The 24,713-nt window shown below is 43.7% G+C and overlaps 1 long non-coding RNA gene and 1 pseudogene across 2 annotated transcripts in view; both read left to right on the top strand.

The window, feature by feature from the left end:
• The window catches only part of LOC134910261 (uncharacterized), a 1,286,324-nt gene that overhangs the window by 281,383 nt on the left and 980,228 nt on the right, over positions 1-24,713 (top strand). The gene's annotated exons all lie outside the window — the stretch shown is intronic.
• On the top strand, positions 9,558-9,676 carry LOC134913066 (5S ribosomal RNA; annotated as a pseudogene).

Genomic DNA, 24,713 nt, shown 5'->3' with positions numbered 1-24,713 from the left:
CACGATAGGTACGCCTCCTAACAGGCGTATTTTCACTTACCTGTTGGCCCAAATGGGCTGCATGTGCTTGAGTGCAGTCTCACTGAGCTGTGTCTAGTTGAGAACGCCCCTTCATACTCCAGTTCTACCTCTTTGGTTGTAGTTCCAGAAACAATCAAAATGTATATACAGTACCTACATTACCCGGACTGTGCACAATGTGAATTCACAAATGATAATTTAACCTGTAAGCCAGCATACATGCAACACTGCAACAGCTCCAAGGTGTACATCTCTTCAGTGGTGCCAAGAGGGGGGGGGGGGGGGGTACTGTTTACCTGGGCCTGGGCTTAATGAAGGGGCCCGAGTCAATTACTGAGGGAGACCCCTTTGCAGCATGAAGCACCACAGGCCCTGGTTAGTTGCTGAGCATCTATGCTGAGGAAGACAAATGTCCCCCTTTGCTGTATGCGGTGACACCTTACCAGCGTGCATAGTATAGTATTTTTTAATATCTTTTTTGAGGGGATGTGGCCACGCCTCCCAGATTTGGATCCACCCCACCTTCCCTTCAGCCCCTGGGCCCATCCCTGCTCCGACAACCCTGCATTGCAGCAGTGTAGCCAGACCTTTCCTCTGCAAACTCCCAGGTGATGGGTGTTTACTGTTCACCTAGCTACAGAGAGGAGGATAAAGTATAATAAATTACATTTTTTCAGATAAATTAAATGTCCTGAAATAAATGATCACTGAATTTATTTTTAACTTCATCTAATATTGCGAGTGACCGTTTAAATAATTACAGATGTTTGGCTGAACTGATTTATTCTGATCAGCTTAAAGCTACATTTGTCAGGTTTCTAACGGAGGTGCATAAAATATGTCAGTTCATTTGATTTCCTTAAATAAACCCTATTAGCGGACTGGCAAATGTCAAATGCTTAACTCCCTAGCTGTATTGTTCTTTTTTTGGGTTGCTTTTTGTGGTTTACATAATATAGTCATAGAAAATGCTGTTTCATGTTATAGTGAAGCATAGAATGATACCCGTGGGAGTGTTTTATTTTGATGACTTGGGAGCCACTAAGAATGACATAGCCACGCTGCTGATCAGAAACCAGACTTCCTCTCTTTTAGTTTCAACACATAGTAATACTGAATGTAGTGCTTTATAGCATCTGCAGTAAGATAGAATCAGTTTTATGTACTGAAAAAATGAGATGGTGATTTATATCATGATGCTAAGACTGTATCACTAGTTTATGATAAGCTATCGTCTGCCCAATTGACTTACCTTGCAGGATAAATATATGCTGGGTGGGTGAGACTACGTGCAGGCCCGGGTACTGTAGGGTGAAACGTGGCCACTGAAGGGGGTACATACCAATGGTGCTTTCCTCTGCGAAGCGGTGACAGGCATCCTGTGGGAAGTGGCCATGCTCTCCCCTGCACTCCTGGCCACCTACACAGGCCCAGGTATTCCTTATCTGTTCCCGCCCATCTATGCACCCATGAATATATCACATTCAAAAATGGCACATTTGATTTGGATGCCATTATATCACACACATCACAAATCTTCTGCATATTTGTTACCATATTGTAAAGATGCATGAATGGAATTAATGTGTTTGTTAGAAATAGTAATTTGTTTGTCCCATCCATTATCCATTATTTTACTGTATCAGTTTTCACTATATCTAGGGGGATGTCCTAGCGCAAATCTAAATTGCTGTGTAAAAATAAAGCTGCCTAGCATTTCTGAACTACTGTACATGCAAAAGCAGCCAGTATTTACCCTGCATACAACAAAAATAAATGTACCCATTGCACTGCATCAAGGTTTGTTCAAGTTGAAAGTTGCTCTGAATCAGCCCTTAATACTTAATTAAAATCAATAGGATTACTGAAACAAAGATTAGTAATAAATAAATAAATAAATACATTTAAAAACACAGCGTGAGGCCGACCCAATCCAACAACCAGTTGCAGCTGTAGATAGCCAAGGCTGGTTTTCTATTAAACAGGGAGACAATAAACTTAGGGTTCTATGCCAAAAAGTGGGGTCTCTTTTTTAAATGATGGAGTCTTTTAGTGGTTATTTTCTGGTGATCACCAGACATTATCTTCTGACAATGCAGAAATACTGTACAAGTAGAGCCAGGAGATGGGGAAGGGCACCAAATGTGTCTAATCTCCTCCATTCTGGTACCTACAAACTTCTGTCACATTCCCCCTTAATAGTGATCACCAGTTAATAGTAGGAGGGGCTCTAATGCCTGGATATCCCCAATACTGGCTTCAATTAACTCAGGGGTACTGTCAGGGATTAAGAGAAGAGGTGACCCATGTGCAGTCTCCGTCCGGGCCCCCTCCTCTTTAGCCAGCAGCGCAGTAGACTCTGAGCACTACGGTCACTAGTAAACCTTAGTGTTGTGCTAGAGCCTAGTGTGCATATGCAGGTATCCGGAGAAATGTCGCAGGGGATTTCCCCAGTGTGGTTCCTACTCTGCATGCTCAGAAACACCAGGAAATGCCCACAACTCTATCACACCTGCGATTGCATCATAAAAAGCCTATGGGGTACATGCGTGACTATACACATGTGCACGTATACACTCACACGCCCCATCCAAACAGATCATAGATGCGTCTAATTGCATCAAGCTGAGCTTGGCTACATCTGTAGGTCCATCCACTAATCAGCAAGCTGACAGCCATTCAGTGTCTTGCTGTAGCCTGGAAGACAGGTAGAGAATGCTGACTGGCTGCTCTAATTTGACAATTAGAGTGGCCAGGCAGCATTCTCTACCTGACTCCCAAGAAGCTCTGGAGGTACCAGCCAGGGAGGCAGATGCCCTCTGGCCCAGACCACTCCTGCTTGAAGGCCCCTAGAATTGTGGTCCCCTGGGACCCAGTGTGCCTATACATTAAAATGGCCCTGTACCCATTCTGTCCTCTCTGTTAGCCTTCTCCTCCCTCTTGTCCTCACTGCTATTCATATCCCTCCCCTACTGTCCTCCTTGTTATACCCCCTCCCCCATCCTCATCTTTCACATACATTAGTCACACAGTGTTGGTTAGAAGAGGAGGCGCGCCGTACAGTACTCTCCCAGTAGTACAGCTGCAGTCCAGTCATGTTGCTGCTTTTGGACGCTGATAGGCCGGAAACTCATGGCTATCAGTGACATGGCTATCAGTGACTGAAAACAGCCATATTATGGGACTCCAGCTTTTCTACTCTGGTTGCTGGCAGTGGACTGTACAATGTGACCAATGCCAAGAACATGAGTAGTACCACACTGCCTCCCCAGTACACAATGTGTTTGGAATCCCATATTACCTGGGATTTAATTACTATAATTCCAGTTATTTCAGGTCCTAAATACTACTATCTAGGATCTCGGTGTTGGAATCCCTAGCTAGGGGCAGTTTAATACCAATACTGTATCTCAAATTCTGTAGGCTGCAGGTAGGAAGCTCCATGTATGGTGCTGTGCAGCATATATAGGGTTACTCACACTTGCTGTGGACATTGATCAGCTTGTGTAAACTGTAAGAGCTCAGTAAACATGGATTCAAAGCCTGGATAGCTCTCCAGTGACTCTCCTTTACACTGTAGGTGATAATACAGTAATATTAGCAACAGCAACATTAGGTCCCGAAATAAAATAAATTCAATAGAATACTCTGCAAATAGCTGGAACATTGTCAGACTGCCTCTAGACTCCACCTGGTCTACCTATAAACCTCTACTACATGGTCTCCCACAGTTTCAGAACCTCTAGACTTGGACTGGGGTTACCTCTGTTCGAGATCTGCACTTCTTCTGGACAGGTTCTGGACTCACTTGGCACCTCTGGCAGCTTTCCTTAATAATTTGACTGCTCTTTTTGCAAGACTGGCAGCTTTCTTGGTAAACATGCAGCTTTCACTGTGAGACTTGTAAGGGATTGAAAACTGTTAGTGTTAGCTTTAGTCTCTTGCATTTTACAAGCCCCATGGACTTAGCTTCCTTACTTTGGCTTTGCTTGGTGACTGGTCAGGTGTTGGTCCCAGCAAAGGCTGTACCTATATTCTGTATGGCTACATTCCAAGTTCTCAGTGTTTGCCATGTTTTAATATAACTTTCTCTATGCTCGCTGATTGGGCATGCTGAGAGTTGTGGTTTACAGCACCCCAGGTAACACTAAATGGAAACCCTCTTCATCTTCCAGGACAGATGAGTGCTAGGCCCAGACGTTACAAGTGAAATTGTAGAACTTGCATGAGTGGTATAATTTCATAGTCTATGAACTGCCTTCTACAGTCAATTAATTATTTGTAGAGTGGAACTATGGTGTGTGTGTATAGATAGATAGATAGATAGATAGATAGATAGATAGATAGATAAATATAAATAATCTCTTATTAATGTATAATGCACATACATTACAACACACAATACTGATCTATGTACAGTAGCTGCAGATTTATTAGGTGGATGGTTTACTTCCATATCATATTTGACATTGCATGTTTCAGAGTTCAAAGAGTCAGCTAGAGTAAAGTGTACTACATGGGATTCATCTTTTAAAATGTTCATACTCTTTGTGCTGCTGGAATGGTTTGAAGTATACTTTGTGATCCAAACTTTTTTTGGCAGACAACGCTAGTGCACCTGCAAATGTATTTATCCAGCTGGCAGCATTCCATGCAATCATCCACATTAGGTCATGGCTTCAGAAAACCATTCGCAGCAATAATGGCCTGAACACAAACAGACACTATCTTTAAAGTGGATGTTTTATTTCATTGATCAAGTCCTAATGACTTTGATAATGAATTATCAGCTAATGATATCCCTGTTTAGTTTTAGATTCCATGGTTATGTGCAAGAAATGGTGTGGAAAATAAAGATGCTAGTACCATCTATCTGTCTTAGGTTTCAGATTAAAGTGTTTGGGAGTTTGCTGAAAGTGATTCGTTCAGCTGCATTTAGGAATAGATTTAATGGCTTCACTGTAACTATTAAAATAAAAAAACATATTTAGAATTATGTGGGATAGCAGTCCAGCTGTTAGAGCAGAGAAATGAAGATATGCATGTAATAATCAGGACAGCTTTGCTGTATTCACTTTTCACTAACTTGTCATTTCAAAATAGTAAAATGACAAACTCATTACAAAGGCAATGTCAAACTGGTGCATGAAGGGTCAGGACGATCAGGCAAACAAGCTTCCTGAGCGAAACGCGCATCACTTCCGGTCCGGCTCCTGACTTCCATCTTCACCGGCAGCGGGTGACCGGCGGCTGTCTCCAGAGACGATCAGGTGAACAAGCTCCCCGAGCAAAACGTGCGTCACTTCCAGTCAGGTGCCTGACTTCCGGTTTCACCGGCAGCGGGTGACCGGTGGCTGTCTCCATTCCCACGTACATGGCAGTGCATTAATGCGGCTTCCCAACTCTGTCTGGAGGCCTCTGGAGGTCTCAATTTATGAGACCCCTCGGTATCATGTACTTAATACTTACTATAAGCAGTAAATGTATGTGTGCAGGTGGTCCCATTAAAAGAGACCCTGCAAGATTATATACTTAAGGGGGGTACTCACGGAGCGATATTCTAAGCAATCTGACTAGATTGCTTAGAATTTAAGTATTATCGCTCCCTGTGTACCCCCTACAGCGATAGCGATGCGCAGCCCCGCGCATCGCTATCGCTGGTGCTAGATTGGCCTGCATGCAGGCCAATCTAGCGGGTCGCTCACTTCACCCGCTGGGTGAAATGAGCGCCCCCCCGTCTCCCCCCGCATGCTCAGCACACATCACGCTGTGCTGAGCGGCTGGAGAGATGTGTGCTGAGCGGTTCGCTCAGCACACATCTCTCCCACATCGGCCTGTTTATATGGGCCTTTATGTCCTTACTCTGAGCATTGTCTGCATATGTACGGGTGGTCCCATCTGAAGAGACCCCGTAAGACTACATACCCAGATTTAGCAGTGTACAAATCTTGTTTTTGATTGCTGCAGCTACAGTTATTTAAAGGGACAGTGCAAATGTATTATATACACCGCAGCACAACATATTTACCGTATATAGAGGCATTTCAAGTTCAACACTTTGACCAGGACACAAATACTCTCCTAGCATTTTACTGATAGCTTAGACAATTGCATCAGCAATCTTGCTTTGAGCATAATACAGAAAAGAACATACTGATACATTGTATTTACAAGGAATATTAATTATATGTATAAATGCTGAGATGGGGTACCTGGTGAGAAACCAGTAATCCTATCTGTGTACCTACAAGTGTTGAAAAACGTATCCTTTGACTGGATACCGGTGAAATTTGCATATATATATATATATATATATATATATATTAGTGATGAGCGAGGTTCGGTTTTACTCGGTTTTACTCGGTTCTCAAAACGGCATCTTATTGGCTATCCAAAACACGTGACATCCGTGAGCCAATAAGATGCCGTTTTGAGAACCGAGTAAAACCGAGTAAAACCGAGTAAAACCGAATCCGCTCATCACTAATATATATATAAAACCCATATAAAGAAGGCGGCACTCAGAGGCTTTGAAAGTGCAAAAACTTTTAGTGAACAAACTGCAGAGTTACATCAACGTTTCGGGGCCCGTAGACCCTTCATCAGGATAACCCCCCAATGCAAATAAACCAACATTTATAGGTTCACTCACCCCTCAAGACCATCCCCCGCTGGTTGCCGCTGCCGCCATGTCCCGGGCCCGGCGTCCGTCTCCACGAGCAGGGCACTTCCGCCGTAAGTGACGTGGCGGGTCCCGGCCACGTTGCCGCGGCAACCCTACGAAACAAACAACCCAAATGAGTGAACGGACCTGCAGGGAATCACGGACGGTTCATTGAAAAACGTGCTATGCTGGATATTTCTCAATAAGAAAAGTGCAAAGTGCATATGTATGTGGGTGTGAAAAAGAGTTACACAACCCATATATACTAAAACACTACTGTAACTCTTTTTCACACCCACATACATATGCACTTTGCACTTTTCTTATTGAGAAATATCCAGCATAGCACGTTTTTCAATGAACCGTCCGTGATTCCCTGCAGGTCTGTTCACTCATTGGGGTTGTTTGTTTTGTAGGGTTGCTGCGGCAACGTGGCCGGGACCCGCTACGTCGCTTCCGGTGGAAGTGCCCTGCTCGTGGAGACGGACGCCGGGCCCGGGACACGGCGGCAGCGGCAACCAGTGGGGGATGGTCTTGAGGGGTGAGTGCACCTATAAATGTTGGTTTATTTGCATTGGGGGAGGGGGGGGTCATCCTGTTGAAGAGGCTACGGGCCCCGAAACGTTGATGTAACTCTGCAGTTTGTTCACTTAAAGTTTTTGCACTTTCAAAGCCTCTGAGTGCCGCCTTCTTTATATGGGTTATTGATGGAGGTGGAAACCTCATAGGATGGCACCTGAGCCAGAAAGCCCTTGGAGGCATTCCGAGTGCCGGCCACTACATGGATATCTATATATATATATATATATATATATATACTGAATTTATCATATACAGGTTGAGTATCCCATATCCAAATATTCCGAAATACGGAATATTCCGAAATACGGAACTTTTTGAGTGAGACTGAGATAGTGAAAATTTTGTTTTCTGATGGCTCAGTGAACACAAACTTTATTTAATACACAAAGTTATTAAGATTATAGTATTAAATTACCTTCAGGCTGTGTGTATAAGGTGTATATGAAACATAAATGAATTATGTGTATGCACACAAAAAAATATTGGCTAAAATTACCTTCAGGCTGTGTGTATAAGGTGTATATGAAACATAAATGCATTCTGTGCTTAGACTTGGGTCCCATCGCCATGATATCTCATTATGGTATGCAATTATTCCAAAATACGGAAAAATCCGATATCCAAAATACTTCTGGTCCCGAGCATTTTGGATATGGGATACTCAACCTGCTACTTCCAATGCACAGGATATTGCACATCTCTAATCTATGCTAAAGAACTAATTTTACAGGCTAAAATTGCAAACAGCCGACCACTTATAGGGGGATATTCAATTGTTTGAAAAGTCAGTTGGGTGTTTGTTTTTTCCTATCTAATAGAGAGGTAAGAAACAGACACCCAACTGACTTTTCAAACATTTTAATTCCCCCCAGAGAGTGCAGAGGCACTAAGTTACTCAATGCTTCAGAATCTATGTACCTCCAGCTCCTAATTATTGAATGTTCACTTTTCTATGCAATTGAACTCTATCTGTATCCCTGCAAGCAAGGGCGTAGCTACCATAGGTGCAGGGAGTGCAGCTGCTATGGGGCCCACCTTCCCTTTCAAAGTTACATGTGTTGTATACATTTTCCACCTATGGGTGGTACATAGGGGCCCTTACAAACGTTTGCCTTTTGACCAACAATATATCTAGTTACACCCCTGGATCTGCTCATTACACTGTGGTATAAAATGAACTGGAGTACATTATAATGTTACATACAGTGATTGATATATGTATAATGTTATATACAGTAATGTGAACTGGGCCACTGTAATGTGGCACAATATGAAGTGGAGGCACTATAGTGTGGCATAATATAAACTGGGGGCACTTTAATGTGGCATAATATGAACTGGAGAAGCTGTATATAGGAATGTGAATTAGGAGTATTGTATTGCATAATATGTACTGGCAGCCCTACAATGTGACATGATACGGTATATAAAATAAACAAGGGCAGTGTAATGGGGCATAACATTAACTAAGGCACTATTACAGCTCAGTAAATAAACTAGGGCACTATTATGGGGCATACAATGAGCAATTGCTGGAGAGAACTATCTCTCTAGAAGCATTAGGACAGGGGCCCTTCAAAATGTTGCAATGGGGCTCTCAAAGTTCTGGCTATGCCCCTGCCTGCAAGTATTTGAAAAATGTATCCTCCGATTGAATACAGGTTGCATTTGCAATTATATTACTAAGACATGGACTCAGTATACAATTTGTGACTTTATAATATGACCTTTGAGGTGGATAGCTCCATAAAGGATCTATTAATATTATATACTTCCAGTGCATAAGAGATTGCATATCTCTATTTCTAAGTACTGGAGAACTTATTATACAGGCTGAAATAATAAACAGCAAAATATTTACAGAGTGCAGACGCACAAAGTTACCCAGTAATCAATACTTGAGAGCCTATGCATCTCCAGTTCCTAATTGTTGTACTTATATTGTGTAATTACATAAGGATCCCTCACACTTGAGATCTTACAAAGATATCTAGAGTAATATACTCACCTGTGTATACTATTGCAGTCTACCGAGCATCTCTCACTTTCCATATGCACTCTCTCATCCACATTTGGAATACACTTTGAAATGCCAATTGAGGTATCAGGGTCTACTCTTTGGACAGCAGAAGTGCATAATTTCTCTAATTTCCCCTCTCTCTTCAAACCTTATCGGCTGTATTGTCAAACCGACAACTAAATCTACCTCTTATCTGAGATCACCCCGTTCTTACACTCTCTCATCCAGCAACGGGCAATTAGCGGCATCCAGTGGCCAATTCTATCTATCATCTACAGCCATACCACACTGGATATTCACAATCTCATCTGATCTTGGAAGCCAAGCAGTGTTGGGCTTGGTCAGTGCCTAGAAGGGAGACCTCTTGGGAATACCAAGTGCTGTAGACATATGAGACAATAAAAACTTACTATATTTACCTGGAAAGCAGATGTTTACCACTCTACTTCCTTCTGTATCAGAATTTTGATACTACCACACTCTCATTGCTCATTCAATGACAAACAGATGAGCAAAAGCAGAAGTGGTGGATATCCAATACTTTCTGATATCTAGTCTACCTAAAAATCTAAATCAAATTGTTAATTTGACACATATATTTAATACTATAGTCAAACACAGCTTGAGATACAAGTATGTTTTACTCACAATTAACTATTGGGGAAACCGGCTAACAATAAAAGCTTCATTTGTGGGCACTTGGAGAAAAAAACAGCCCATATACATTCTCTCTCTTAATTATACTTGGGATACACTCCATCCCTAAATGTCTTATTGAACAAGAGAAGAATAGAATATTTTCGCTCTGATAACGTCATAAATTGTCAATAACTTACTCAAAATCTCCTTTCCCTCCATACAGCACCTCTTCAATATATTGTAATAATAAGAAAGGCAACAGACTCTTTTTTGAAGTAGTGTTTATTATAGGAGAACCTTTGAGTGCATCATTTAATAACTTTTTAATCTTATTTGTATTATTGTTGTTCTGATCTTTTAAGTGCATAATAATAAAAGTTATGTTTTAAGACACACCTCACACATAGATATACAAAATGAAAACAATATGAAAGAGTGCCCCAGATAGGCTAACAGTCTTCTTGCCCTTGCAAAACCCTTCTGAACATAGTTGTTCTGAACTATTATCTGTGAGCACCACCAAACCGACGGCTAATAAAATTGTAAACACAACAACCCTATCTTGGTTTAGTATATTACTTTATGAGCAATTTCAGCATACATAGACACACCAACACTAATCCACTCCTGTGCAGATTCTAAACCCACAACAGAGCACCAGCCAATTGCCAGTGCAACACTAATTCCTCAGACACCAATCTGGTTTTGTTATGCACACCAGTGCCTGCAGGAAAGTACTGGTGTCAGGACTGTTATGCACTCCAGTGCCTGCAGGAATGTACTGGTGTTTGAACTGTTATGCAAAACAAATGGACTTACAGACAGACTGGGGAATATGACATAACGTACACAGAAGGTGATAGGGTAACAAAATACACACAAAGTGAACAGAGAAGCCCAGAGGCTAAGGAACTGGGTATCTCCCTTGTATTAGAACTGCTCAGATGGGAAAAGCAAGATGTTGTGTTTTAATACGTAGAGAACCCGAAATGCTGTTGCTAAGGGCAACAGCAAAACCCTAAAGGGTTACCAACGGGTGTGGCAGTAAACTCCTTGGTCAGAGATGGAATGATAGACACAAGGAGAGTCTCCACAATCCTAATTCTCACTTGCAGTGCACAGGTTCAGCTTACTGCCACTAAACTGACCCCTGACACCTAGCAAAGTGAGACAGGATTAGACAGGCAAGTCTTAGAATACAGCCGCAAACTTGCTAAGTTCACAGAGTAGTAACAGAACCCCAGCAAGCTAAACGACTGACTCCAGTCTTACTGCTAGGTCTGGATTGGCAGAGTGTAATACCAAATCCCCAGGCCTATTTGCAGTAAGCAACAAACAAATACAAAGCTACACAGTACTGGCTAACTTTCAGAAACTGACTAACCAACAAAGATTCAGCAGCATCTGCTTACCCTGAGAAGAGGCCTTATAAAGCAGGTGCTGTCCACGCCCCACTCAGACCTCACAGACTGTGAGCACAAAAACCAGCACCGGATCCCCTGCCATGCACAGAGCCTATAACCACTGCACAGCAAAAGACCCGAACCGGAGTATCAGCTGCGCTCAGGTCACTCCGCTAGCACTTGTCTCCCGGTTGCCATGACGACGTGGCAGCACAGGGCAGGAGACCCTAACAGTACCCCCCCTCTGACGAGGGGTCAAAGAACCCCTACCACCGGGTTTATCGGGGAACTGCGAGAAGAAAGAGCATATCAGTCTGGGGGCATGAAGATCACAACTGCGCACCCACGACCGCTCCTCCGGGCCATACCCCTTCCAGTGCACCAAAAATGACAGCCGACCCCGAACCACCTTGGAGTCAAGAATCCTTTCAACAACAAACTCCCTCTGGCCACGTATCAGAAGAGGGGAAGGTCTTCCACTGGAAGAAGGATTACTAATCGCCCGTTTTAAAAGGGAACAATGAAATGTTTTATTGATACCCAAAGAACGGGGCAGATCTAACTGAAATGCCACCGGATTGATAACCCTGGTGATCTTATAAGGGCCGATGAACCGGGGGCCTAACTTATGAGATGGCTGTCTCAACTTCAAATTCTTGGTAGACAACCAGACGAAGTCTCCTAATTTGAAGCTGCAGGGTCTTTTCCGCTTATCAAAAACCCTTTTGGTCACTAATGACACAGACACAAGGGCTTTCTTCACTTTCCGCCAAATACCTCTAAGGACCGAAACCACAGAGGAACCACCAGGCGTGGAGTCCAGGGGGTCAAAAGAATTGGCCTTAGGATGATGCCCATACACACAAAGGAAGGGAGAGATCCCTGTAGCAGAGTGAGCCGCGTTGTTATAGGCAAACTCCGCCATGGACAGATGAGCAACCCAGTCAGTCTGACACTTGGAGACATAACACCTGAGGAACTGCTCCAAGGACTGGTTCACCCTTTCAGTCTGCCCATTAGACTGCGGATGGTAGCCCGACGACAAGCTGACAGAAATCTGGAGATCGGAACAAAATGCCCTCCAGAATTTGGCCACAAACTGGGATCCGCGGTCAGAGACCACATCAAGTGGCAACCCGTGGAGACGCACAACATGCAGCATAAATAATTCAGACAGGCGTCTGGCCGATGGCAGCCCAACCAGTGGAACGAAGTGCGCCATCTTCGAAAACCTGTCAACGACAACCCAGATGGCTGTCATCCCCGAGGATTTGGGCAAGTCCACCACAAAATCCATTGAAATGTGGGTCCATGGCTTAGATGGGATAGAGAGTGGATGTAATGGGCCAACAGGAACCCCTCTAGGAGTCTTATTTCGGGCACAGATGTCACATGCCCGAACCCACTGATCCACATCCTTAGCCACCGAGGGCCACCACACCGCCCTAGATAGCAACTCCCGAGTTCTGGCAATACCCGGGTGACCTGCAGACTTCTTGGCATGGAATTCCAGGAACACTCGCTGTCTTAACCTAGGAGGCACAAACAAAAGACCTACCGGAAGGTCTGGAGGAGCCTGCTCCTGTGCTCTAAGGACTAATGATAAGAGGTCCTGGGTAATGCCCACTTTAATACATGATGGGGAAACAATGGGCAACGGCTCCTCGGTGGTCTCCTGGATTGGAGCAAAACTTAGCGAGAGCGCATCAGCCTTGATGTTTTTTGACCCAGGGCGATATGTTATCAAAAAATTAAAGCGAGCAAAAAACAAAGCCCATCGTGCCTGCCTGGCATTGAGACGCTTCGCTGACTCTAAATATGCCAGATTCTTATGGTCAGTGAGAATTGAGACCACAAACTTAGCCCCCTCAAGCCAGTGTCTCCACTCCTCGAGTGCATCCTTAATAGCCAACAATTCCCGGTTACCCACATCATAATTCATCTCGGCAGGCGAAAATTTACGGGAAAAGTAAGCACAGGGATGAAGGCGATTATCAGACACTCCCATCTGAGAAAGCACTGCCCCAATACCCATCTCAGAGGCATCCACCTCCACCACAAAAGGACGCTCTGGATCTGGGTGTCGCAGCACCTTGGCCGAAACAAATGCCCTTTTGAGGCGGGCAAAAGCCGCTTTAGCCTCACAAGACCAGTGAGCAACATCCGCCCCTTTCTTAGTGAGTGCCACCAAGGGCCCCACTATAGACGAAAATCCAGCGATAAATCGTCTATAAAAATTCGCAAAGCCCAGGAAACGCTGAAGCGCCTTCAAACTAGTGGGCTGCACCCAATCCAGGACTGCCTGTACCTTGGAACCCTCCATTTGGAAACCTTCTGGGGAGATAATATATCCTAGAAATGCGATTTGCTGAACTTCAAATTCGCACTTCTCCAGCTTCGCCCCAAGCCGGTGGTCTCTGAGTTTCTGGAGGACTAAGCGTACATGCTTCCGATGTTCCTCCAGGGAATGGGAGAAGATTAGGATGTCATCTAAGTATACAACTAAGAATCTATCCAAATATTCCCTGAGCACATCATTCATGAAATCCTGGAAGACTGCCGGGGCATTACAGAGCCCAAAAGGCATCACCAAATATTCATAATGCCCTGAGTGGGTATTAAAGGCAGTCTTCCATTCATCCCCCTCTCTTATTCAGATTAGATTGTACGCACCGCGTAGGTCAATCTTAGAAAAAATGGTGGCAGTACGAAGCTGGTCAAACAAGACCGAAATGAGAGGCAGTGGGTATGAGTTTTTAATCGTGATACGGTTCAATTCCCTGAAGTCGATGCAGGGTCGCAACGAACCATCCTTTTTACCCACGAAGAAGAACCCCGACCCAACTGGAGACTGTGAAGGTCTGATAAATCCCTTAGCCAAGTTCTCCTGAATGTACTCTGCCATAGCCTGAGTCTCAGGACGTGACAGGGAGTACAACCTGCTCTTGGGAAGCTTAGCATTTGGCAACAAATCAATGGCACAGTCATAGGGGCGATGGGGAGGTAGTACCTCTGCAACTTTTTTGGAGAACACGTCCGCAAAATCTGCATAACACCCTGGCAATCCTGGCAAACTTAGCTGCGAGAGCCTGACTGGAAGGCTCAAGCAACTCCTGAAACAATCAGTACCCCAACTAAGAATCTCCCCAGAGACCCAGTCAAATCGAGGATTGTGGGCCCTTAACCAGGGTAACCCCAACACCAATGGGGCAAAAGTACAGACAGTCACATAAAAGGACAATTTTTCAGAGTGTGTGGCTCCAATAAACAAAGAAATCTGGCTAGTGCAAGAGGTAATTTTACCTTGGGATAATGGTTCCCCGTTTAACCCACAAATCTCAATTTCCGATGCCAAGGGTACTAAGGGAACAGAGTGTTTCAGGGCGAATTGGCGGTCCATAAAAACCCCGTCGGCCCCACTGTCCACAAAGGCCTCAGTCTTGACAGTTTGACCGAGGATCTTCAAGGTAACCGGAATGATAAAAGTCTTCTTGGGAAATTCTGACTTCTGGCCTGACAGGATATTTCCCATCACCCTCAGGCCCTGAAGTTTTCCGGCTTTTCTGGGCATGATACTACCACATGACCTTTATTCCCACAGTACAAACACAACCCCTGCTGTCTCCTCCGCGTCTTCTCACGCGAGGAGAGGCGGGTAGCCCCAATCTGCATAGGCTCCTCGGAAAATTCCTCAGAGTCTGAGGATCCCTTGGGAAGGAAGGAAATCTCAGTCTCCCTTTCAAGCCTACGCTCTCTCAGCCGTCTATCCACCCGGATGGATAACTGCATGAGCTGATCCAAGCTATCAGGCAAGGGATATTGTACCAGTTGGTCCTTTATCTGGTTAGAAAGACCTCTTCGGTACTGGTGTCTCAGGGCTGGGTCATTCCACTGGGTATCATGGGCCAACCTCCGAAACTCCGTACAGTAAACCTCAACTGGCCTTCGCCCTTGCTTAAGGATCGAAATCTGAGCCTCGGCTGAGGCCGTCTTGTCAGGGTCATCATACAACATGCCCAGTGCCGTAAAAAAAGCATCAACACTTTTAAGCGACGGACAGTCAGGCTGCAACCCATATGCCCAGACCTGTGGGTCTCCTTGTAGCAAGGAAATCACTATGCCCACCCGCTGAATCTCCGACCCAGAAGACTGAGGCCTAAGCCGGAAGTATAGCTTGCAGCTCTCCTTGAAACAAAAGAACTGCGAGCGATCTCCAGAAAAACGATCCGGGAGATTTACTTTCGGCTCCTTAACCCCTGCAGGTGCTGCTGCTGCGGGAGCTCCGCCAGCAGCCTGGGAGGTGTGCATTTTAATGGACAAATCATTAAATTGTCGAGTCAGGACCTGCACCTGATCGACCACCTGTTGCAACGTATTTTGAGGGGTATGCTCCATATTCCCACAAAATTTCAACAGGAGTATTAGGCTGCTGAATATGTTATGCACACCAGTGCCTGCAGGAAAGTACTGGTGTCAGGACTGTTATGCACTCCAGTGCCTGCAGGAATGTACTGGTGTTTGAACTGTTATGCAAAACAAATGGACTTACAGACAGACTGGGGAATATGACATAACGTACACAGAAGGTGATAGGATAACAAAATACACACAAAGTGAACAGAGAAGCCCAGAGGCTAAGGAACTGGGTATCTCCCTTGTATTAGAACTGCTCAGATGGGAAAAGCAAGGTGTTGTGTTTTAATACGTAGAGAACCCGAAATGCTGTTGCTAAGGGCAACAGCAAAACCCTAAAGGGTTACCAACGGGTGTGGCAGTAAACTCCTTGGTCAGAGATGGAATGATAGACACAAGGAGAGTCTCCACAATCCTAATTCTCACTTGCAGTGCACAGGTTCAGCTTACTGCCACTAAACTGACCCCTGACACCTAGCAAAGTGAGACAGGATTAGACAGGCAAGTCTTAGAATACAGCCGCAAACTTGCTAAGTTCACAGAGTAGTAACAGAACCCCAGCAAGCTAAACGACTGACTCCAGTCTTACTGCTAGGTCTGGATTGGCAGAGTGTAATACCAAATCCCCAGGCCTATTTGCAGTAAGCAACAAACAAATACAAAGCTACACAGTACTGGCTAACTTTCAGAAACTGACTAACCAACAAAGATTCAGCAGCATCTGCTTACCCTGAGAAGAGGCCTTATAAAGCAGGTGCTGTCCACGCCCCACTCAGACCTCACAGACTGTGAGCACAAAAACCAGCACCGGATCCCCTGCCATGCACAGAGCCTATAACCACTGCACAGCAAAAGACCCGAACCGGAGTATCAGCTGCGCTCAGGTCACTCCGCTAGCACTTGTCTCCCGGTTGCCATGACGACGTGGCAGCACAGGGCAGGAGACCCTAACAGGTTTCTAGCAGGGCAGTCAGCAATCCGGTTCACGCCTGGTTCAGTAATCCGGTTCCAGTCTGGTTCTAGTCTGACTCAGTAATATGGTTCAAGTCCAACTCAGCAATCTGGTTCCAGTCTGGTTCAGCAATCTGGCTCCAGTCCAGTCCAATTATCTGGTCTCAGTCTAGTCCAGTAATCAGGTTCCAATCCTGTCTGTATTATTCCAGCCAGCCCAGCTATCACAACTGGTTCCAGCACTAAACAGTGTTACTGGTTGTAGCCCAGCCCACAGTACCAGTGCCAGCCTAGTCCACATAACTTACTCTAATATCTTCGCTAGTCTTGCATTTGTGAAACCAGTAGAGTAAGTCTTCTCATTAATCTACTTGTGGATTGTGCTATTGCTCATTAGCATTAGTTGTCAGTTATATAACTTGGAATACTGACTGGAACTATTTCAGACAAATGTATTATTTTATATTGGTTTAGACCACTTACCAAATATGTTGGTTGTGATATTACAGACCGTACTTTATCACTTATCTTGTTTGATTTTTTCCACACTATACTTCCTCACCATTTCAAAACATTTTTCATCTGTCACTAGAGATCAAAGGTTCCATGTTTTTTTTCCGTCTGAGACACATTTTATTATTTTGCTTCTCACATGGAGACCTTATATTCTTCTTTTTTCTGCAATTTTTCCAGATTATGAATTATCTGCTATTTATTCTATGTATTGTGTTATTTGTTTGTATGTGATATTCTTCTTTTTTCTGCAATTTTTCCAGATTATGAATTATCTGCTATTTATTCTATGTATTGTGTTATTTGTTTGTATGTGTCTGAACCATTTATTTCAAATATTTACAGTGAGTTAAGTTTGAATTATTTATTAATGTAGTGGAATATAGAGTGCCCCATTCATTTGGGTCTCTCCCCTCCACTTTCATCAGTTACACAGACACAGGCTTTTGGCAGAGGGAGGACGAAGAGAGGCAGAATATTACATTACAAGGAGCAGACAGACCTCAGGGTGTTCTTATTCCTGTCTGCCCACTATATCATGTGTCATGTGACTGTTGTTGCTATGGTAATCTAATATACTAACCAGAATTACTGTATATATGATGAATAGCAGCCTGAAGAAACAAAACAAGCTTTAATGTATAACCTGTCAACAGTTATTAAAAAACAAACAAACAAACAAAACAAAACTAAAACAACTCACTCCTCATGTTTTCATGCATTTGCTGCTTTAAATTTCAAAGGGGTGTAATTAAGCACAAACAATAATGTAATTAAGATTCTGAATACGTAATTTATTCAAAGAAAGTATTGTGTTACACCTAGAAATATACGGTATTTGGTAATATGGCATATATCGTATGCTGTTGCTTTAATAATGGATTTACCATCTTATGTAGCCTGAGACATTGCAGACACACAAGTATTTAATAAATCAGTAATCCTTAATAACATCTGATTTTTGAAAACTATATGGTCAGCGTTTGTGTACCAGTTTGCTTTGCCAGATCAGACATAGCCATTTTTTTAAAATAGTAAGAGAAGCTTTTAGGAATCATTCCAGTTCTTAAGCATTGCTGCTGAGGATGGAGAGAAAACTGTATGCCAGAAACAATAAAATCACCACAACCACAAATAGTGCATATAACATAAACATGGTATATTAAAGGCAGCTAGTTTCATATTTTGGCTTGGGCATTTCTATATTAGGCTGCCTGTGTCCTCTGCCTTGCCACCTTGGCAAGTAAAACTGCTACAGAAAGATTGGATTCTCTTTTGATGGATGGTTGAAGTATATGTACCGGAGAGATGAGATTCCTCTCCTCTCGCTGCTTCCAGTCCTGTTACATAAGTATAGATTTATATAAAGCATTTAGCGGAAATGAGATTATTTTTCTATTGAACACATTACTAACAGCAGAGTGGTTGCATGTGTTTGGAATCATCAGCCCTTATTACATGGGCAGCTGACATGTTCATGGCACAGTGTGAGTAAATTAATTCTCTAGCACTTATCTAATTTGACATCAATGTGCCGGAGCATGCTGCATTAGCCAGACATACAGTAATCATCCATGTATGTGAAGCAACTAGGGCACCCTGCATGCTTGGCAACTGAGTGCTCTTGCTAAAAATCAATGTAGCTCTTTCTGCAAATATATCTTCACAGTTTGGGGCTGATGCAAATGCAATGTAGGGCCTTTGGCAGTCTATGCACATGCTCATAAGCTTAATGCACACATAAATATGAGAGAAATTCAGATTAGAAGGCATTCTGATTGCGTATACATTTTTGACCAAAGAGGCGCAACAAGGCTGTGTAGGGGCACTCTCATCCAGTCAAAGTTCAGTGAGGCGTGTTCACACAAATGCAGGCTATGCAGACCAGCACGTCATAGTTGCCGACATTCTGGCTGCCCCCTCCAGGTGGGGGCAGCCAGGTCGGCACAGTGGGGGGCGTGGTGCGACATGAGGGGGCATGGCCTATGGCAATGATGTCTATATGGGGCTGAACAGGGGGCGTGACCACACAATTGCATCATCCTAGCCCCGCCCCTCCATGTAATGCTGAGTATTACCAGCATAGTGGTGTTAGGGGCAGGACCACAATGACTTGATTCTGCGCAAATCGCTTCATCGACCCCTGGACCGCCCACTTTGGACAGCGACATCGGGGGTTGTGGGGGGACTGCGAGTGGGTGATTTTCATGAGCCATCCGGCCATTCTGGGAGAGGGGGGATGTATGCAGCATATACACGCCTGTGAGGAGGCATATATCTTGCACCCAGTATAGGGCAAGTGGCAAGTGAAAGCTGACAATGATGACTTGTAGTAAACCAGGCACATATGCTGTCGATGCAGGGGGTGCAGGTCTCTAGGTGTACCTACTTTGCCTGCGTGTGGTAAGACACTATTTTTCTGAGCATGTTTTTTTTAAGTAATGTACACATATTTTACTTCCAACGAGGGATGCTTTAAGAGATGAGGAGGCCCGTGTCCAGCCTCCTCCGTTCGGGCTCCCTCTTCTCTGCCAGGAGCAGTGTAGCGTCTGAGACCTAGAGGGCTGAGACTCTAGTGTGCATGCGCAGATCTTCGGGAAAATAACACAGCTGCCATTTTCCCAGTGATTTATCTACTGCGCATACGCAGGACTCTGTGAAAATGCCCGCTGCGCCTTTTCATGGGGTTTTTAACAGTGCCGGTGACATTGGCGCGGAACTCTGGAGGGTTGAGTATTGAGAAAATGGGTGCAGCGTGTACGGTGGGGGACCCTCCTAGACTTAGCGGCCCGTGTGCACCACACACACTGCACCCATTATAGATACGCCAGTGCTTCCAACTAAGCATCATCCCCATAGAAATAACATGTCAGCATTAGATATGTGCGGCGGACACTTTTTGGATTTTGTGTTTGGATCTGGATTCCGTACGTGTTTTGGATTTGGATTGGTTTTGCTAAAACCACCCTTTCGGGTTTTGGTTTTGGATCTGGATTTAAAAAAACAACAACATAAAAACAGCTAAAGTCACAGAACTTGTTTTTTTTTTGTGTGTGCCTACGGTATTATTAACCTCAATAACATTCATTTCCACTCATTTTCAGTCTATTCTGAACACCTCACACTCACAATGTTGTTTTTAGGCCAAAAGGTTGCACCGAGGTAGCTGGACGACTAAGCTAATCGACAGAAGTGGGCAGCACAAACACATGGCTCATCTAGGAGTGGCACTGCAGTGGCAGACAGGATGGCAGTTTTAAAAACTAGGTCCCCAAGAGCACATAAAAAAAAAAGAGTTGCAAGATGGAATTGTCCTTGGGCCCACTTGTGTTGTTTAAACAGGACATGCACAGTTTAATAAACCCATCATTTTAGTGAAAAAGCTTGCCAAGTTCTCCGAATCATAGCTAGCTACAAACATACCACCTCCATATTTGATGACTTCTCACATTATGAGAAGAGGCAAGAGGAAGAGGACAGTGTCAAGAAGGTGATTGAAAATTAGAGAGGCACATGCAATTAGGAACAACACATAGGCTTTCACCTCCACTCCTATATTGGTGTGGAACAGAAAGGACTTTAACCAACCAAATATATAATTACCACATTACTGGACAAACAATAACTAGGGGCCAAAGACTCAGAATTTGTACCCCCTTCTACATTTTCAGGGATTAAGACAATCTCGGAATTAATGCTAGGATGCAAATAAACTGGTGTATACCACAGGATCAAGATTGGATATTTTCCCCTCCACGGAGTCTGGAGACTTTTTTTTTTTTTAAACTGTTTTTATCAGAAGCATATGCATCAATACAAATTACGTAAGCAGAAAAAAAAGGGTTGCATACAGCGTTGAGGGGAACTACTGTGTAACAGATATGGTAACACAGTGTACAACTCAAGGTGGTTGACAAATTATACGAGGTGCAGTATGCAATACACATAACAAGTATTCATATAGGATACTCATAGAAAGAGCAAACATAGAAAAAACGGTCAGTACAGATTGATTTCATGATGCAATGCTTCTAACACTCCAATTTTCTAATTTTCCAACCATAACAAGAAGAACGGGAGCTACAACCGCAGCCCGCGTCCTGAGAGCAATCAACTGACTATATAAAATTTAACATAGAATGCAAAATAAAAAAAGAGTAAGAAATACAGTAGAAATATGAGATATGGATCATTACTGTTAAAGAATAAAAGCAACAAACCCTATAATATTAAGTGGGAAGGTGAAAAAAAAAATAGGATCCATAATATCACAGCAGACCCCTTCCATTAAATGACTATTCAGACAATTTAACTAAAGATATGAAATGGTTTTATGGTTTTATTCATACTTATAGTTGAGTTAGTTAACTCTTATCACAACCAAACGAGCATGCGGTGTTACCAGAATAAGTAAAATAAATAAATAAAATAGAATGAGAAAAGAGAAGAAAAAAAAATCCTTATATGAAATGCATGTTGCATTCCACAATACTACGATACCAATTGTGAAATACACATGTACAGTATAGGGGCCATATTCTAATCCATATGCTAATGTATACAGATCCAACAAGAATATATTAGGCGTAATACCCATGTATAAGGGCATATTCTGATCCATATGCTAATGTGTACAGAACCAACAAGAATATATTAGGTGTAATACCCATGTATAAGGGCATATTCTGATCCATATGCTAATGTGTACAGAACCAATAAGAATATATTAGGTGTAATACCCATGTATAAGGGCCATATTCTGATCCATGTGCTAATGTATACAGAACCAATAAGAAAATATTAGGTGTAGTTTGCCATAGTCAAAATCTTGAGTGAAGGTTATATACAGTGTAGGCAGGCCAATGAAGTGAGAGTAAATAACAAACTATTCAAGAAACATCACCTAGAGGGCCCTGGAATAAAAGTGGTACATATACGATTGGCCTTTCCATTCTGATAAACCAATACAACAACTTAGTGGGTGAGGGAGAAATCAACATGTGTGGCCTAATTAAACAGGACATGTTTTCATCTTGTACCTTTCTGCAGGGTAAAAAAGGGGCAGCACATGGTAAGGATGTTCTCAATTCAAAATGCAAGTCTTTTTTGTCAGAAAGATGAGAGTCAGGGATTTGAGCACAACTGGAAAAGTTACTATAGCGGTAAGGTGTGGGAGTAGAAATAGTGGCATTAGCCTCAGGAATATATGTGGGCCCTGTTCTGAAGCTGGTAGTACATAAATCATCAATGTCACAGTCTCCTCGCGACTGTACCAAAATTGACAGACAAGGAGATTGGTCATCGAAAGGAGCCAAGTCACGATCAAAGAGAGACATCAAACAGTTGATTCTACTTTCTATGTAAGGCATTAAGATTTTTGACAGCTCTGCCACCAACTGAGTTGCGAGAGCTTCAGTGTCATGCAGTGAAGATATGACCAGCTCTCCTGATGAGACAGGAGGGAGAGAGAGTAGCGGAGTGCATACCTTTAAATGAGGAATCCCACACATAGACATTTTACCAGCTACCATTTAAAATATGTGACATAAGATTAACACCAAAATATGAAAGTTATTTACTAGAATCAGATTATGAAATACTGTATCTCAGCAGAGAAAATGTAGTAAATATTAAAGCACACTAGTATTAAAATAATATATGTGTAGGATAAGAAAAATAAGAACATACAAAAAATTAAAGTTAAGCTCACAAGTACTGTAGTTGAACTGAAGAGTTCAACCACGAGGGTTGATGAAGTCCAACTGAATTGTCAAGTATTTCCACACTTGGACAATAGTCAGTGGAGAAAAAAAAAAAAAAAAAAAGTCTCTTGAAGCTTGGAAACAGAGGCAAAAGTCCAGCAAAGGTCAGGGTTCGCTGCTGCAGTCCTCAGACAATAAGTCCCAGTTTCCCAGTGGTTACTTAATGGTGATGCAGATATTCACCTAGGTATACGATCACAGGAGAGTCTCAGGCCAGAGATCAGCACCTCAGCATCAGTGTGGTTGCTCACAGGAGCCGTAGACGGCAGATGGCCAGGGTTCTGAGAGGGAGCGCCGCTGGTGCAGCAGAGACCAGCAGGGGAGTCCGGGATCAAGGCTCAGCTCCGCTACTTGCGCGCATCAGATCGCGGGCTGACTCACCGGAGCCGTGAGCAGCAGATGATAAGGAGCCAGAGAGGAATCACCGTAGGAGAAGGGGAGTGTGACAGAGAGCAGACACAGGTCTCCCAAGCTAGGCGCCAGGCTGTGACAGCGGGGGAAACTTGGAAGAGATGCGGCACCACTCACCCCGTGGAATCAAGCAGTCCGTATCAGAGATCTCCGCAGCACAGCCAGAATGCAGCCCCGTACAACAGCTCAGGTAGGAGTAGCACAGCCCGTAGGTCCGCCCGAGTTGGAGTCCCTGCGGTTCACTATGGGTCAGTATGCCCCGGGTTACGAGCCCACCCCCTCACAAACCATGGACAGAGCTGCCGTCTCCCAGGCAATAGCAGGGGGGGAGGCAGGAGAATAAGAAACCACGGCAGGCAGGCTTGATGATGAGCACCTCGAGTGCATGCACTCTCGTCTTCACGCCAATTTTCGCGCCAAAGTATGGCGTTCATACATGTCACTATAATCAGTGGCCGGACTCCGATAGATAGATATTTTCTCTCCCAAATACTGACACCAATGGATTGTGCAGCCTTTAGTCCATCCGATGCTGTACTTTATTCTTTTAAAACTGCAGTGTAACGCTGGATGAAAGCTGATTCCAGGTGTCTTCTCCAGGAGAGCATATAAAAAGCGGCCATACTTTGATGCCCCGCCTACCGGAAGTCCTCGAGTCTGGAGACTTTGTGAAAATCTCTTGCGTTTCTTAGTTTCCATTTTTTTATTGCATTTTTATTTACATATTTTGTGGCAGATGCCTTATTTTCATTTTTCACAGCTCCCAGTTACACGCATGTGAGCATACCTGTGTGTCACAGTTACACGCATGTGAGCATACCTGTGTGTCTTGTTTATTTTATTCATATTTATTTTTAAATAAAGCAGCCCCTTAGACTGTTGTAGCAGCCCCTCGTGAGCCCCCACAGCAGCCCTGGATCGGGTAAGTTGAGTTCGGGTGGGTTCGGTACAGTACTAAGCATGATTGTACAGTGAAATTTTTGTTATTCAGCCCCTGCCCTAGTGGAGCTTATCACTCTACTGTCAAAACTAATTTCATACTACAAGTACGACTATGGGTGGAAGCAATGCTAACCTCTGTGCCAACAGCATGCCTCAGCCTGGCAAGCCAGCATCTTTTTTTGCTGTAAGCCACCATGAGACTTCATACTGGGCCTTATTCAGTAACTGTTTGTGCCTCACAGGAGCTCTTGGCCCATCTAGTTCTGCAGTGCAATAGTGCAATGGAAAGCTGATGCAATGCAAGATCACTGAAACTCTGTTCTTCTAACACTGCGAGGTCTTGCGATAACCCTATGCAGCCCTTACATTGTACAATTATTAAGGAGAAAGCA

The sequence above is a fragment of the Pseudophryne corroboree genome, chromosome 4 (genome assembly GCF_028390025.1).
Source record: "Pseudophryne corroboree isolate aPseCor3 chromosome 4, aPseCor3.hap2, whole genome shotgun sequence".
NCBI lineage: Eukaryota > Metazoa > Chordata > Amphibia > Anura > Myobatrachidae > Pseudophryne > Pseudophryne corroboree.
This window is presented reverse-complemented; position numbering and strand designations above follow the sequence as displayed.